The sequence below is a fragment of the Narcine bancroftii genome, chromosome 8, assembly GCF_036971445.1.
Source record: "Narcine bancroftii isolate sNarBan1 chromosome 8, sNarBan1.hap1, whole genome shotgun sequence".
NCBI lineage: Eukaryota > Metazoa > Chordata > Chondrichthyes > Torpediniformes > Narcinidae > Narcine > Narcine bancroftii.
The window spans coordinates 94,062,442-94,077,085 of NC_091476.1; the positions used below are offsets into that span (position 1 = coordinate 94,062,442).

Sequence of the window (14,644 nt, forward strand, 5' to 3'; positions counted from 1 at the left end):
AACAACTGCTCAAAGAGCAAGCAAGGCCTATGGCCATCTGCTAATGGCAACATGTCATTCATTAACTCCAAAGGGGTGTGGACCCCCAGGCTATTGATATGGATGAGCCGTGCAGCTCGCTCATGCCTTGAGAGACCGTAAATCCAGAGAAGGAGGGCTTTTAGGGCTTTGTACTTGTTGAGATCTGGTGGGTCCTGCAGGAAATCCACTCCTCGACCGGCCGTGTCCTGGTCGAGGGTGCTTACCACATGATAGTACTCAGTGGCATCCACTTCTATCTTGCGATTATGGAACTGCGCCTTAGCCTGCCCAAACCAAACTTCAGGTTGAGTCATCCAAAAAAAATAGGCAGTTTGAGTGAAATCGCTGTGCTATCTATGTTGGGTCCAAAATCCATTTGGACCTGTTGGGGTCACCAATGTAGCAACTATGTTGCAGTGCAAAATGAAGAATAAGGAAATGATCAGACGCAAGATCAGTAAAAGTCATTTACTCAAACAGTCACACGTAGTGTTTCAAAACCTCGCATGTTCCAAATGAAGCCATTCCTGAGCCAGTGATCCCCTACAGTAGCATAGAGTCAATATGAAAATTTCTCTTTTGGCCCAACTCATCCATACAACCAATTTGTCTACCTAAGCTAGTTCTATTTAACTATGGTCTAATAAAGCCAACATCCATCTAAAGCATTCCAGTCCATGTAACTGCCTAAATGCCCTTTAAACATTGTAATTGCATCCATATTAACTACTGTCTCTAGCAGCTTGTTTCATATATCTAACACCCTCTCTGTGAGGTTGCCTGTCAGCTCCCTTTTAAACCTTTCTCTCAAACTGCAACCTCTAGTTTTAGACTGTCAGAGCCTCTTTACTGCATTTGTTCCCTTATGGTTTAATCTTTTCTGCACCCTTTCCAGCTTAATTACATCTTTTATTGCAGTTGTGTGATCAGAACTGCATGCAACTCCAAGTGTGATCTCAGCAATGGCTTATAGAGTTGTAAAATGACACCCCCTTTTACCGCACTGGATGCCCTCACTGAAGGCAAGAGTGCCAAATGCTTTATTCACCACCCTATGTTTCTATTTTCCAGGAACTGTGTACTTGAGACTCTCTGTTCAACAATGTTATCAAAAGCCCTGCTATTTACTGTGCAAATCCTGCCCTGACTTAATTTACCTTAAATGCAACAAATTGTATTTGTTTAAGTAAAGTTCTGCATGTTATTCCTTGATTCACTTTACCAGCTGATCCAGATCCTAATGTCAACTCAGATAACACTCGACAACAATTCTTTTCAAAAGGTTTTCTTCTTGAAAAAAGATTGGGCGTTACGATAGACAACTTCAAGCTGAAAACAAAGATAATTTCAGATTTGCTGCATCACGTAGGAAGCTGGAGAAACCTTACATTAACTTTTATTGAATTTAGCACATTGAATCACACAATGATGTTGACACATTCTTCTTCTTCTTTGGCTTGGCTTCGCGGACGAAGATTTATGGAGGGGGTAAAATGTCCACGTCAGCTGCAGGCTCGTTGGTGGCTGACAAGTCCGATGCGGGACAGGCAGACACGGTTGCAGCGGTTGCAGGGGAAAATTGGTTGGTTGGGGTTGGGTGTTGCGTTTTTCCTCCTTTGCCTTTTGTCAGTGAGGTGGGCTCTGCGGTCTTCTTCAAAGGAGGTTGCTGCCCTCCAAACTGTGAGGCGCCAAGATCCACAGTTTGAGGCGATATCAGCCCACTGGCGGTGGTCAATGTGGCAGGCACCAAGAGATTTCTTTAGGCAGTCCTTGTACCTTTTCTTTGGTGCACCTCTGTCACGGTGGCCAGTGGAGATGATCTTGGGAAGGCGATGGTCCTCCATTCTGGAGACGTGACCCACCCAGCGCAGCTGGATCTTCAGCAGCGTGGACTCGATGCTGTCGACCTCTGCCATCTCGAGTACTTCGACGTTAGGGATGAAAGCGCTCCAATGAATGTTGAGGATGGAGCGGAGACAACGCTGGTGGAAGCGTTCTAGGAGCCGTAGGTGATGCCGGTAGAGGACCCATGATTCGGAGCCGAACAGGAGTGTGGGTATGACAACGGCTCTGTATACGCTTATCTTTGTGAGGTTTTTCAGTTGTTTTTTTTTCCAGACTCTTTTGTGTAGTCTTCCAAAGGTGCTATTTGCCTTGGCGAGTCTGTTGACACATTGCATTAGTTCAATTAACCTAAAATTGTTTTGCCGCTAATTTTTGTTTGTACTCAGCATCTGATCTGTGTCCAACAATAGACGCCCAGCCTTGATGGATTCCAGTTGCCCTGACACAGTTTTTCCATGGTTGCAATGTCCTGGGGAAACCTTTCACCATGTTTGTCACTGTACCTAAATCAGCAGGGAAAACGTCCAAGTGCGAATGCAGAAAATGAATTTTCAGTGACATATTGCACTTCATGGAATTTTAATGCTTAGAATTAAAATATGACAGGATATCACAAAAATAGGTTATATTTAAAATGCTGTATGTGATAGGAGAATTCTAAGGTTATTTTCATGATCAGCAGGCCAAAATCCATATAAAACACCAAAAAGAGGTTCAGGAAGCAAAATTTTAATTGTCCAGTGTAACCATCTTCAATGCCCGTGTTAAGTTAATGCTTCCAGCTTTATAACCTTGTTCGTTAGCTACACTGAAAAGAAGGGAAACATGAAAAGCCTGTACCTCTTAAAAGAGAAACCAGATGAGGTTGGTTCATTTAAGGGCACATGTTCTACCACTACAGATGGAAAATATTGAACAGACATTGGTGAAGCGCAGTAGCTGAGGCAACATTCATGGAGAGAAGAGTCAACATTTAGTCTTCATCCAACCTCATAATACCTTGGTTAGTCCATAGCTGCGTGTGCATTTCTTGGTACTACACCATGAGATGGATTATGCAGGAGAAGACATAGAGGAGCTACACCAGGGTGAGGTATGACATTTCAGTCTTGAGGATGGACAGGATAGGCCATTTGATTTCCTTGGAGAAGAGGAGGCTGAGGGGGTCCTAATGGAGGGATACAAATAATGAGGAACATGGATAGAGGCTTGTTTCAAACTTTTTTCTCAGGATGGAGAGTCCTCAAACGAGATACAGTAAAAGTAAAAAAAAAATCCAGATGCCACAAATCTATACCACCCAAGAATCATGACAACTAGTAGCTATTGCGTGTATATATTGCGTGGCTTGAATTGCATAAGTGCCACTGATGTACTGCCCAAGAATCCTAAAACATACCGACCAAATCTCCAAGCAATGTGGATTTTAGGACTCTTACTGCAACAAGATTTAAGTTGAGGAGCAAGATGGTTAGAGGAGTCCAAGAATTTTTGTTCACCCAGACATTAGTTTCACTCTGGAACACATGAAGAAAGTGTGGAGGTAGGTACTCTTACAACACTTGAAAAGTAGCTGGGTAATTGAATTGTCAACTAACGGAAGGCTGTGGATCAAGTGTTGGTAAGAAGGATTCCTGTAGGTGCTTGATGGTCAGCATGTACATGATGGGCTGAAAGGCTTATTTCTTTGCAATATGACTCTGATTGTTCCCTGAGTAGATATGGCCCCTTGAGGTCATCTAACTTATTTTTTTATATATTTAGAGATGTAGCATGATAAAAGGCTCTTCCCACCCACAAGCCTGCACCACGCAAATAGATCCATGTGATGAATTAACCTAACCCCGTCCATTTTTTGGGACATGGGAGGAGACCAGAGGAAACCCACACTGTGGCGGGACGAAACTCATTAGTCAGAGGTAGATTTCAACCAGAGTCGCCGTCGCCGTTGCCGTAATAATATCCAGCTAACTATGCGGCCCTCTTTCTTCGTCCCCACCTTTCCACCATCCCTTTCTCTCCTTCCCCCACCTGATCCAGCTGTTGCTTTGGATGTCCAGTCTCTGCTAATGCAAGGGGAATGGCCACCAAAATGTCCAAAGTCTGAATGTGGCACCCTCTGGTAAGCTTCTGAAATCTAAACAGAACTTTGTAGAATTCTTGTAGCATCAGCAATAAGAAATCAGATGGTAGATAATCTCTTTAAACCAGTGGTTCTCAACCTTTTCCTTCCACTCACTGTTAGGTCTGCTTTGTTCGAGAATGAGTGAGTCAGATACCAGACTGAGTCGAAATCAAGGTTCTTTATTACCGAATTGTAACACTTGCAACTAACAGTGTTAGTTGGAGAAGGCGCATTCTAACGATATCAGCAAGTGGTGTTTTTTTTATACCCCAGGACACGCACTTAGTAAATTATCATACCATTACATTGTCCAATGAATAAGCTGTTGCTACCCTTCTCTGTTAGTCTGCTGCACATCATCCTTGTTATTGCCACACTTACCTTGAGCGTACAAGGTCACACCTGCATCCTGTTACTCCTTAGTACTGGGTGACTCCTTCTCCGGTCCCAACTCATGATGTTTTTACCTTACAATCCCTCCTTTGTCCTCTTTAGAGGACAATCTTGCCCTGACTATGCTACCACCACATTACATTAGTTCGCCTATTATTGCCAAGCACTATACAGGTTCTGTTCACGGGGTTTTTCGGCTGGTGGGTGAGGGCTCCCCCCAACCCTCTTTAGCGTATACCCCCCATCCTTTTCCCCGATCCCATTGCCCGTTTACAAGTTTCCTCCCCGTTTGCCCCCAAGCAAATAACTGGCTATCCCTTCTAAGCATTTGTAATTAGTTAAGATAAAAGTTAACATTTGTGCTACAATCTATTTTATAATTTTGTTCTACAATCTATTTTATAATCCCTCCTCCCTGTCGCATTCTCCATTAGACTCCGGATCGATCTCAGCATTTTTTGACGCCTCCTGTGACGTGAGAAAGTCCCGCTCCGTAGCTTGTAGAGCTTGATATTTTGGAGGCAGCTCATTGCGGTTGGCAAAGGCTCTGTCAATTGTCCTCGTGACCAGCGTTCGAATGCATGGAATACAACAACAGCCACAAGTGATAAAAATGGATACAGAAATGAACAGTCCTTGGAAAAGTTGTCCCAACATTGTGCCCCATTTCCCAAACACTCCATGTAACCAGGACAAAACAGGGTTAGAGACTCCAGATTGGGCTTTTAATTCCTTTGCCAATGCCTTAAGTTTTGTCAGCCCCTTAGTGAGTGACCCATCTGGCCCTGTGTTATTAGAGATAAAAGTGCAGCATAGATCGAACTGGAAGATGCTATCCTTGTCTTTATCTATCTTCAGAATAACTTTGGCCCCGCATGGATCCGAACTACTCTGTTGGCTTGTTTGGCAACCCATCAGCAGGAATGCCCATACGGCCCTCGGCATTGTCCACATGAGTCTCATCATATTTTCCAATACTCGCTACTTGTTGTTTTGCCTTGGAGCAAAAGGCAAAATGATGCCAATTATTATCCCCTGGTTTGTCAATTCTTACCGACCTATCTGTCATGGCGGTAACAGTGTATGGTCCAGTCCATCTAATTTCAGTCCAATGTACCTTCCCTGGTTTACGGATATACACCAGGTCTCCCTCCTTCACTGGAACTCCTTCAGTGTCCGGGCTCTCCTTATTTGCATTCGCCACCTGTTGTGAAACTAAAGCAACCATATTACCCAGCATCTGCATATAATGGTCCAGTTCCACTTCCCTTTCTTCCCAATTCTTTACCCAGGCTGGATCAGTCTTTGGACCTGGCATGGGTCGACCCGTTAGAATCTCGTGTGGTGACAGGAAGGTATCTTTGGCCTTCTCTTGTCGCATAGACATCAGTACTAATGGCAATGCCTCGACCCAAAACCTTTCCTAATTTTTACCTTTCCTGGATTTTTATCGTCCTGTTTGCCTTTACTACTAGCCCCTGGCTCGCAGGCCTATAGACACTACCGAAACGGTGTTTGATCCCTAAGTATTCTTCAACCTGTCAGATCAGCTCATTCTTAAAGTGGGACCCATTATCAGAGCATATTCTGCTGGGGACCCCGTAGCGGGGTATCAACTCTTGCGTCAGCCAGCCTATTACACTATCCGCATCCTCCCTCTTCGTTGGGACAACCTCCACCCACCGTGAGAACCTATCTACCGCCACTAAGAGATATCAGTATCCTTCCTTTGTCCTAAGGTCAGTACCCATATCTGTATAGTCAATATAGATCTCTTTCCATGGGGCTGTCGGTACTGGAAATCGTAAAAGCGGGTGGGGTAAGGTGATCCTTTGGTTATGCCCATTGCAGATAGTACATTCAGCTCTAAAGTTGTCAATGTGCTCGCGTAAGTGGGGATTCCACCAATGTTGTTTAAGCGTATTATAAGTTTTGGTGGCGCTAATGTGAGTCGGCCCATGTGCTTCTTCAAATAATAGTGGAAGTAATTGGCGGGGGGCAACTATCGTACCTATCGGGGAGTGCCAGACATGTACTGTCCGATTGTCATAGATGATCTCCTGTCGTGTAGCACCGCGTTTCATCCATTCCTCTTTCTCACTTGGGCTAGCTTTTTCCTGTATTTCTATCAGGTGTTCAATATTTGGTGGGGGTCCCTCTCCCTCCTTCTCTTTTTGGTCACTCAACTTACTACTCTTTTCTCTTCTCTCTAATTCCTCTTTTTTGCCATGGGACCTCAGAATCATCCCCTGTATAGGTTCTTGATATCAGTAACCTGTTTGGCTGCTCTGTCAGCCGCCGTGTTTTCTTTCCCTTCCTTTGTATTTTGTAGGGAATGGCCTGCCACCTTAATTAGGCTTAGAGCCCGGGGAAGCATGACTGCCCTGACAAGTCTCCGTAAAACCAGATCATGTCGGAGAGATTTATTGTCAGAGTACATACATGACATCACATACATCCAGAGACTGTGAGAAAGAGAGAGAGAGAGAGAGAGAGAGAGAGAGACAGACAGACAGAGAGAGAGAGAGAGAGAGAGAGAGAGAGAGAGAGAGAGAGAGAGAGGGGGGGGAGAGAGAGAGCATAGCGAGAGAAAGAGATAGAGAGGCAGATACACAGAGCACGAGAGATAGAGAGAGAAAATGCCTTGCACTGGTCCCACTGGGAGAAAAGTCTTCAGATTAACATTTCCGTTTCATGGTTACACCTTTAAAAGGTTCTCATCCTGTGATCACTGGTCTGGATCAAATTGGGTCTCCCACCACTGGGAACCACCACTCCTTCCTTCCCTCCCACCTGGAGTGAGCTACACGTCAGCCCACAACGTCTACCCTGATCCCACAATGGTGGGGGTGCGGGAAAGAGGGAGGGAGAGAGGATAAAACAGGATCCCATTTGATGTGGAGCTGGAATTGTGGGCACAAAATTAAAACCAAATTGTATTTCTCTACCCTGCCCCACCTGGGGATTTCAGGGCAGGACTGCCACAGATTGGGATTGGGAGGGGGAGTGGGTGAGAGAGGAGAGGGGGAGAAGAGAGGGGGAGAGAAGAGAGAGGGGGGAGGGGGAAAGGAGGGAGGGAGAGAGCAAACCCGGACACTTCGTGGCTGGAAACCGGAAAGAGGCACTTTTCCTTTCCCTTCAGTGTTTTGTTTCTTCCAGCTTATCTAAGACCCTACGCTTTAGAATTTTGTTTCCCTCACCTGTCAGGAATATCTCCGCGCTCCCAGGTAACCACCCCATCTTCCTCCAGCGATCTACATATTTTTGGAGAATTTTTTTGTTTCTCCAATGCCTCTTTACTGGTATTTCGCTTCTCTAATTCCTGATTAATTTCCCTAATAACTTGGTCAAAGGTCTTAGCGGGCAACTGTGCAGCCATTGCTGCGGGGTCGCTTCCTAATGCCTCTCTTAATTTATGTTCTTGTCCGTTTAGAGGATCTACGTTAACAAAAATCGCCTTTAAAAATGTCTCCTTGCAGGCCGGATGACAAAAGTTTTTTAGTGAAACAGTCTCCAAGTCTGGTCCTCCGGTGGACCTCAGACTGTCCTGTATACTCTGATTGCTCGTCTTCCACTCTCTGTTTTCCCAAAGAGGTCTGAAAGTTAGGTTACAACTAGGAAACCAAGTTTTTGGGCTATATTTTTGTCCAGTTTCCCTGTACCAATCTATGAATTTACGTAACTTTATCTCCTTGGTGGTGCTGGGAATACCTTCATTTAACTTGTCAAAAATATTTTGAATAAACCGTGTGTCTCTTAAGATTCTGTCAACTTTTGCATTGATATCTCCTACCTGATCCGGACACAGCTTTTGCAGTCTTTGGTCGTCGCCCTTGTTCACCAGGTAGGCATCTCTGAGTACTCTTTTTGTCGTCTCAAGGTCTCTAATGTCCACTGTGGTATTCCACCATGGTGAATTTGGGAAATAAATTCTTAAGTTTTTAAGTGTACAGACATTATCATACCTACCGGACACTTATAAGCGAGTCTTATACAATTGAGACCAATAAGCCTGAACCTTCGTTTTCTTTCAAAGCCCAACCTTCACGTGGGAGATTTCTCCTCTTAATAACCAGTTTAGGGCAGAAAACTCAGGACCCCAATTGTTCTTAGACCACCTTCTCACTCTATTTGACTTTGCAACGTCACAATAAAGACTTTTTTAACTCTAGTAGTTTGTTGGTGAAGCACTTATCAAATGTCACTAAAACACCTTAAGGACTTTTATAGTTTTGTCTGTAAACACTTACATGTTACAATCCTGGCAGGTGACGACCTTTAATTACGATCGTCTAATTTGTCCGATCTCCAGTTCTTACTGACAATCATAAAGATTTTAAGAGAGAGAATTTTGTTAAAACAGGCTTCTCTGGACCTTTTTGTCAGCCGGCTGAGATGATTGTCAAGAAAAACAGAAACCGTTGTCTAGTGTCCACTCACCCATCATGTCGGGGTCAACAAATTGTTAGGTCTGCTTTGTTCGTGAATGAGTGAGTCAGACACCAGACTGAGTCGAAATCAAGGTTCTTTATTACCGGATTGTAACACTTGCAACTAACAGTGTTAGTTGGAGAAGGTGCATTCTAACGACATCAGCAAGTGGTGTTTTTTTTATACCCCAGGACACGCACTTAGTAAATTATCATACCATTACATTGTCCAATGAATAAGCTGTTGCTACCCTTCTCTGTTAGTCTGCTGCACATCATTCTTGTTATTGCCACACTTATCTTGAGTGTACAAGGTCACACCTGCATCCTGTTACTCCTTAGTACTGGGTGACTCCTTCTCCGGTCCCAACTCATGATGTTTTTACCTTACATCACGTGTCACTTTAAGTTATCCCTCTGCCATCGGTGCTCTGTGATTAGTAAGGGATTGCATGTGGGTGGGAAGGGAAGGTTGAGAATCACTGCTCTAGACCCAAATGTTACTGAAATATGTGGCTTGAGAAAAATTGTCATTGGCTCATTTCCTTTGGATTTATGAAACTGTGAACAAAACGAGTTATGTGGTTTTCAACCTTTTTTCTTTCCACCTACATACAGCCTTAAACAATCCCTTACTAATCACAGAGCACCTATGGCATACGACTTAAAGTCGTATGTGAGTGGAAAGAAAAAGGTTGAGAACCACTGTGTCAATTAAGGTGTTGAATGAGGAAGCAGGTGGGAAGGTTTTTTCCCACTGAGCGTACATTATTAGCAAGCGTATTCATAAAATGATGGAATCAATGAAAATTTGGAATACAAGTGCCCACCATAGGCACGCTGTGTTTTAAATAAAAGTAACGACCTAATCCCAGCAATAGGTCAGTAGCCCCAGAAGTAACCTAGCAAACACCGATATGTTTAAATGGGAGAAGGATTTCTACCTCTAGCACATTTTTTTAAACTTTAATCATACGGAAGAATAGAAAGCCATTCTGACACATGAAACCTGTGCTATCTAATTACTGACCTATTCCATAGGTTTTGGAGGTTGGGAGAAAACCACACAGGTCATGGGGGCACGGTACACTTCCTCTCGGCCAGCGACTTCCAGATCTTTAACAATTTACAACATGCTAAGTGATGTGCCGAGTGATTTCCACTGTAAATCTCTGGTTGTACTCTACGTACCTCTTTGAACCTCTAAAGCCCCTCATGGAATCCACAGAATAAGTTCTGCTGAACCTATTGTAACATTACCAGAAAGTAACATTGCAGAAGTTCTCCCTTGTGTTAATTATGAGAAGAAGTTCACATACTGAACTTGCTTAGGGCTTAGAAGCAATAATTTAAGTCAATAAACTGCAAATCCCTAGTGGACAAATGGTTCCTGAAAAGATGCAATGTACATTTCAGAGCTGACATTGATCATTTTAATAGGATATTTTCTCTGATTCATTGGAAGCAAATACATCACTCAAAAGTGCTTAAGCAGATTCTTTGTTGTTTTACATTGCATCATATCATGCATTCTCCGAAATGTACATGTTCACCTTTGATAAGGATAAATATAACATTATCTGACATAATGCTCTATATTAATTTAGAAGCCACAGTTTTAATTATGATCTTGCTTCAAGTTGAAACATTACAGACCAAAATGAGGTCTAATGGCTGTGAAAGTTAATGCTGTAACGCCCTTTGTTTGGGTGCAGTTTAGTATAAAATTGGGGTCAAATGGTGACTAATGAACTTTCGCCCACTTTTACCATGATCCTTGTCCACATTTTGGTAATACCTTTTGTCTATGTGTTTACTGGAGGTATGTGGAGTGATGTCAAAGGGATACTGGTGTTTGGGGAGGCAGCTTATGAGGTGGTGTAAAGGTTTGGGAATGAGGTATGGTGGTTCCATATGATTTAATAATAGCGCAGAATTACTCAGCAACTCTTTGTTTACAATTGTGTCACAAACAAAGGAAATACCATAGTTTTTTTGTGTTTTGCATCTGAATCTTGAATATGTGAACTTTTGAATATGTGGCCTTGTACATGGATAAGGATGAGAGGCAAATGAGGTAAATGCAATAAAATCCCCAGTATCCAGTACCTATGGGAATTGTGGATGCTAGATAAGCAATTCTCCATTTGCTTGAGACACACTCATGCAATGCCCACCTAATACACTTGCATGAAGAATAAACAGTTTAAAAGACAAAAGAGTGCAAAATGTAAAGTAATTTGGAAAAGAAAATCGGTGTTGTAGTCGTTAATTATGTAAAATTCACTTTAATCAGGTAAATTTAAATTAGAACCCTGGTTGCTAGCACTCTATCAGTGTTGCGCCAACTGTGCCACCGTCATATTTAATCCCCTCCCCCAAGTTTACAGATAAAGGTTTATTAATAAACTTAATACTAATATAGAGAAAGACTATTACTAGACAGGGATAGGGAGACACATTGGGAGAAATGCCTCAGTGACAAGCTGTATCAACTGGCTCTTCATCCTGGACACCACCATTTAATTCAAAAGCAACTTTATTCAAACAGTGCATGATCAGGGCGCTCCACTGGCCGATCGTTTGCTCCCATCTTCACCAAGGGGTTATTTACTTTTACAATTTTAAACTTTTATTTCAATTTTTTATTTATTCTTCTTTATAATTTTTTTAAAAATCCATTACAAAATAAATTATCAGATTGGAACTAAGGTTAGTTGGAAGGGGGATGGGGGAAATTATTTCCTAAAACACCCCTGACTCTAAATAGGCTCATATCTTTAACAATAGATAATAAGATTTGGATAGCTGATCCCAAAAAGGGATCAGGTGTATTGAGGACTGTTACAAGCAGGGGCAACTTATGTCACTTGGTCAATTAAAAACTAAGTATGGTATTGTTGATAATACAATCTTCTGCTGTTTTCAGTTAAGAGCTTATTTAAGGGACAAATTGGGCCCAACAATAATTCTACTAAAGTGCAGTGATGTGGAGATTCTGACTCGAAAGGGAAACACAAAGAAATTTACTTCAGCAAATATATTTCTTACTTCAGACAGGAAACCCTAAACAAGGGGGTACACAAGTCTAGACAGAGATGGGAATAAGACTTAAATATAAGAATTGGTGAACGAAATTGGTCAGATTTATGTCAAGATAGTATGTCAAACACAATAAACGTAAGATAGAGACTGGTGCAATATAATTTTTTGCACCAGTTATATCTCACGCTACAAAAAATTAATAAATTAAGATCAGATATTTTGGATCAATGTTTTAGATGGAGTGAGCAGATAGGAACGTTTTTACTCATGTCCCAAGGTGAAGCCCTTCTGGGTTGATCTAAGGAATTTACTAGAGCAAATTATAGGAATTCAATTTTCACAACTGGTTTAACTGGGGGACATTGTGGGCGTAAAACCTAAAATGATGTCAGCCAAATATCAAACAGAATTTGTCAAGATTGCAATGGCCAGGAAAAGTATAGCAGTTACTTGGAAGACTGATTCCCATCTAGGCATAGCTCATTGGAATGCAGAAATACATAGTCGTGTTCCCCTTGAGAAAATTACCTCTAATCTAAGAAATAAATATGACAAGTTTTTCAAAATATGGCAGCCAATTTTACAAAACATGGGTGCAAATCTTTAGTTGCACCCCACCACAATCCCCCCCCAAACCCTCGAGATCTGCATCAATGTCCCCTCGAGATCAAGGTAAGTTATGGAAATTTGAAGCCTGTGGAATAGATGACGGTTCCTCAATAATTTTATTTTCCTTATGATTTCTTCTTTCTTTATTAATTTTCTCTTTTCCTTTCTTTAGGAGGGTGGGGAAGGGGTGGATGGGATGAGGTATTATAGTCATCATGTATCATTGATCGCTAGCTCTTTTCTGTATTTTAAATATTTTCTTTTTTTCTTGTTGATTGCATGTAAATAAAATATTTTAAAAATCCATTTATTTCCCAATTTTATTTTTGGCAGTTGCTTGGGTTGCTTGAATTCCAGATACAGGGGATTTTACTCTACGTTGGTCAACATGGGCAACCTCTTTCTGTGCTGTGAAACTTTACGGCTCCAGCCTATTTCCTGAATTTGGTTATTTAGTACACGAATCTTCCTGCAATTGAGTTGTTGCTGGAGGATTGGCTCCACCCTGAAATGTCTTTTTAATTTCTGCCGATTGTCTTCTGATGTATTCGAACCATTTAACAGTGGAGACCTGGTTGTAACTGGGGGATCTGAAACTGGGGGATGTGAATAAGATTTCTGCAAGCCAGAGAGCCATGCACAATTTGCAGTTAATAAAATATCTGACTCTTCTACTAATGGATTAGCCTAGATCCTTGGTAATCTTGTAAAAATAATAATTCGCAGAGAGGATTGAGAGGGCTCTGGGGTGGATAAAGTGTTTTGAGAATGTTTTTGAGCTGACTCTCTCTCCGGCTGAAACAATAATGTTATAAACAAAAAAAATGTTGCTGGCAGGAGGATAGAATTGTCAGCTTATTATAAATAAACAATTTGTGACTCCAAGGATCAAACCCTCAGAGATCATAATAAATGTCATTTAATTAGTAATTTCAAATGTAAACAGGTGGTACCAGCTTGTATTACTTTTGTGAAAGCTTGATAATGAAATTTCTAATCTGCTAAATTTCAACAAGATTTTATTTATTGTCATAGTAATAAAACAGTGTCCTATTACATGAAATTCCCTTTTTTCCTACTGCAAGGCAGACAGATTTGCTACTGGCAGAAATTGCCTGAAGCGTCTCTTACAGTCAGAGAAAGAGAAGCAAAAGTGAGTTCTCCCAAAGTGATTCATCATCGGTGCTTCTGCAACCTCTGCAGCCACAGAGTCCAGTCCAAACCATTGGCAACCCAAGCTCTAGATCCAAACCTCTGATACGGTCAGGAACCCTTCGGTACCCTCTGCACCTCCTCACATCCTGGTTCTGATACCTGGTACCCCTCCGGCCCAATCTTCAGCAGTCCGCAGCCTGGCGCAAGTCTCTTGACGGCAATCTCCAGCAGCCTGCAGCTTCCATGGGTTTCTCACCTTGAGTCGCCAGCAGCCTGCCGCGGAGCCCCCTCACTGGTCCACCTCCGTGGTCACAGTCCTGTGGGTCATCTCCTCCACTTCTCCTCCTCAGATGGGCATTGGGCTTTCCATTCTCTGGTGCTTGCTCCAGTCCTCCACTTCCCCAGAGTGGCCGCTGCTGATCAATAGACACTACCATCTTGGGCGGTCGCGGGATCTCAAATGCAAAGCACCATCGGCTCCCTCAATCGGCCATGAAAAACTCTGTGGAGTCGACAGCAGTCAACCGGGCAGCTGGACCCCCTGAGAGTGCTGTATCGCCACTCCATCATTCCTCATGGGTTCGCACCAGCGGTAGCGCTGCCATCTTTAAAATCATTGATAACAGAAAAATAATATTGCTTTACTAACAAAGCATGTGTTCCTCGAATGTATGAGCATGTTTTTGTTTATCAGAAAATAATTAGTATGGGTGCAACAAATTATCTGCAGGAGGAATTCAGTGGGAGAAAATGAATTGACATTTTACTTTTCAAAATCTCTTTATTGAATTCAACATAGTTATTATACAAATAGCAACAATTAAATTCTGTTAATATATCATTCATTATAATTAAATAGCATGTAAAAGGTATTACAGAATTGTATAAACATAGATGTTAATTCCTCAGAAAGGGTTCAACAAACATATGTAAATAACACAGTAAACTGTAGCAGGCCAAGCGACCACATCAGGAATTCAAACTATAAAGTCAGTTACTTGTTCACCCTCGCACTATGTGG

At 42.2% G+C, this 14,644-nt stretch overlaps 2 long non-coding RNA genes across 2 annotated transcripts in view; one reads left to right on the plus strand and one right to left on the minus strand.

Annotated features, from left to right (window-relative positions):
- LOC138741808 (uncharacterized) overlaps window positions 1-4,561 on the minus strand; it is a 782,604-nt gene extending 778,043 nt beyond the window's left edge. The window contains exon 1 of the long non-coding RNA XR_011343779.1: window positions 4,459-4,561. This is a non-coding gene — a long non-coding RNA (uncharacterized lncRNA). The remainder of the gene's footprint in view (window positions 1-4,458) is intronic.
- On the plus strand, window positions 3,912-5,206 carry LOC138741809 (uncharacterized). Its single transcript, XR_011343780.1, has 2 exons — window positions 3,912-3,988; window positions 4,819-5,206. It is a non-coding gene; the product is annotated as an uncharacterized lncRNA (long non-coding RNA).
- Window positions 5,207-14,644: the final 9,438 nt, after the last annotated feature.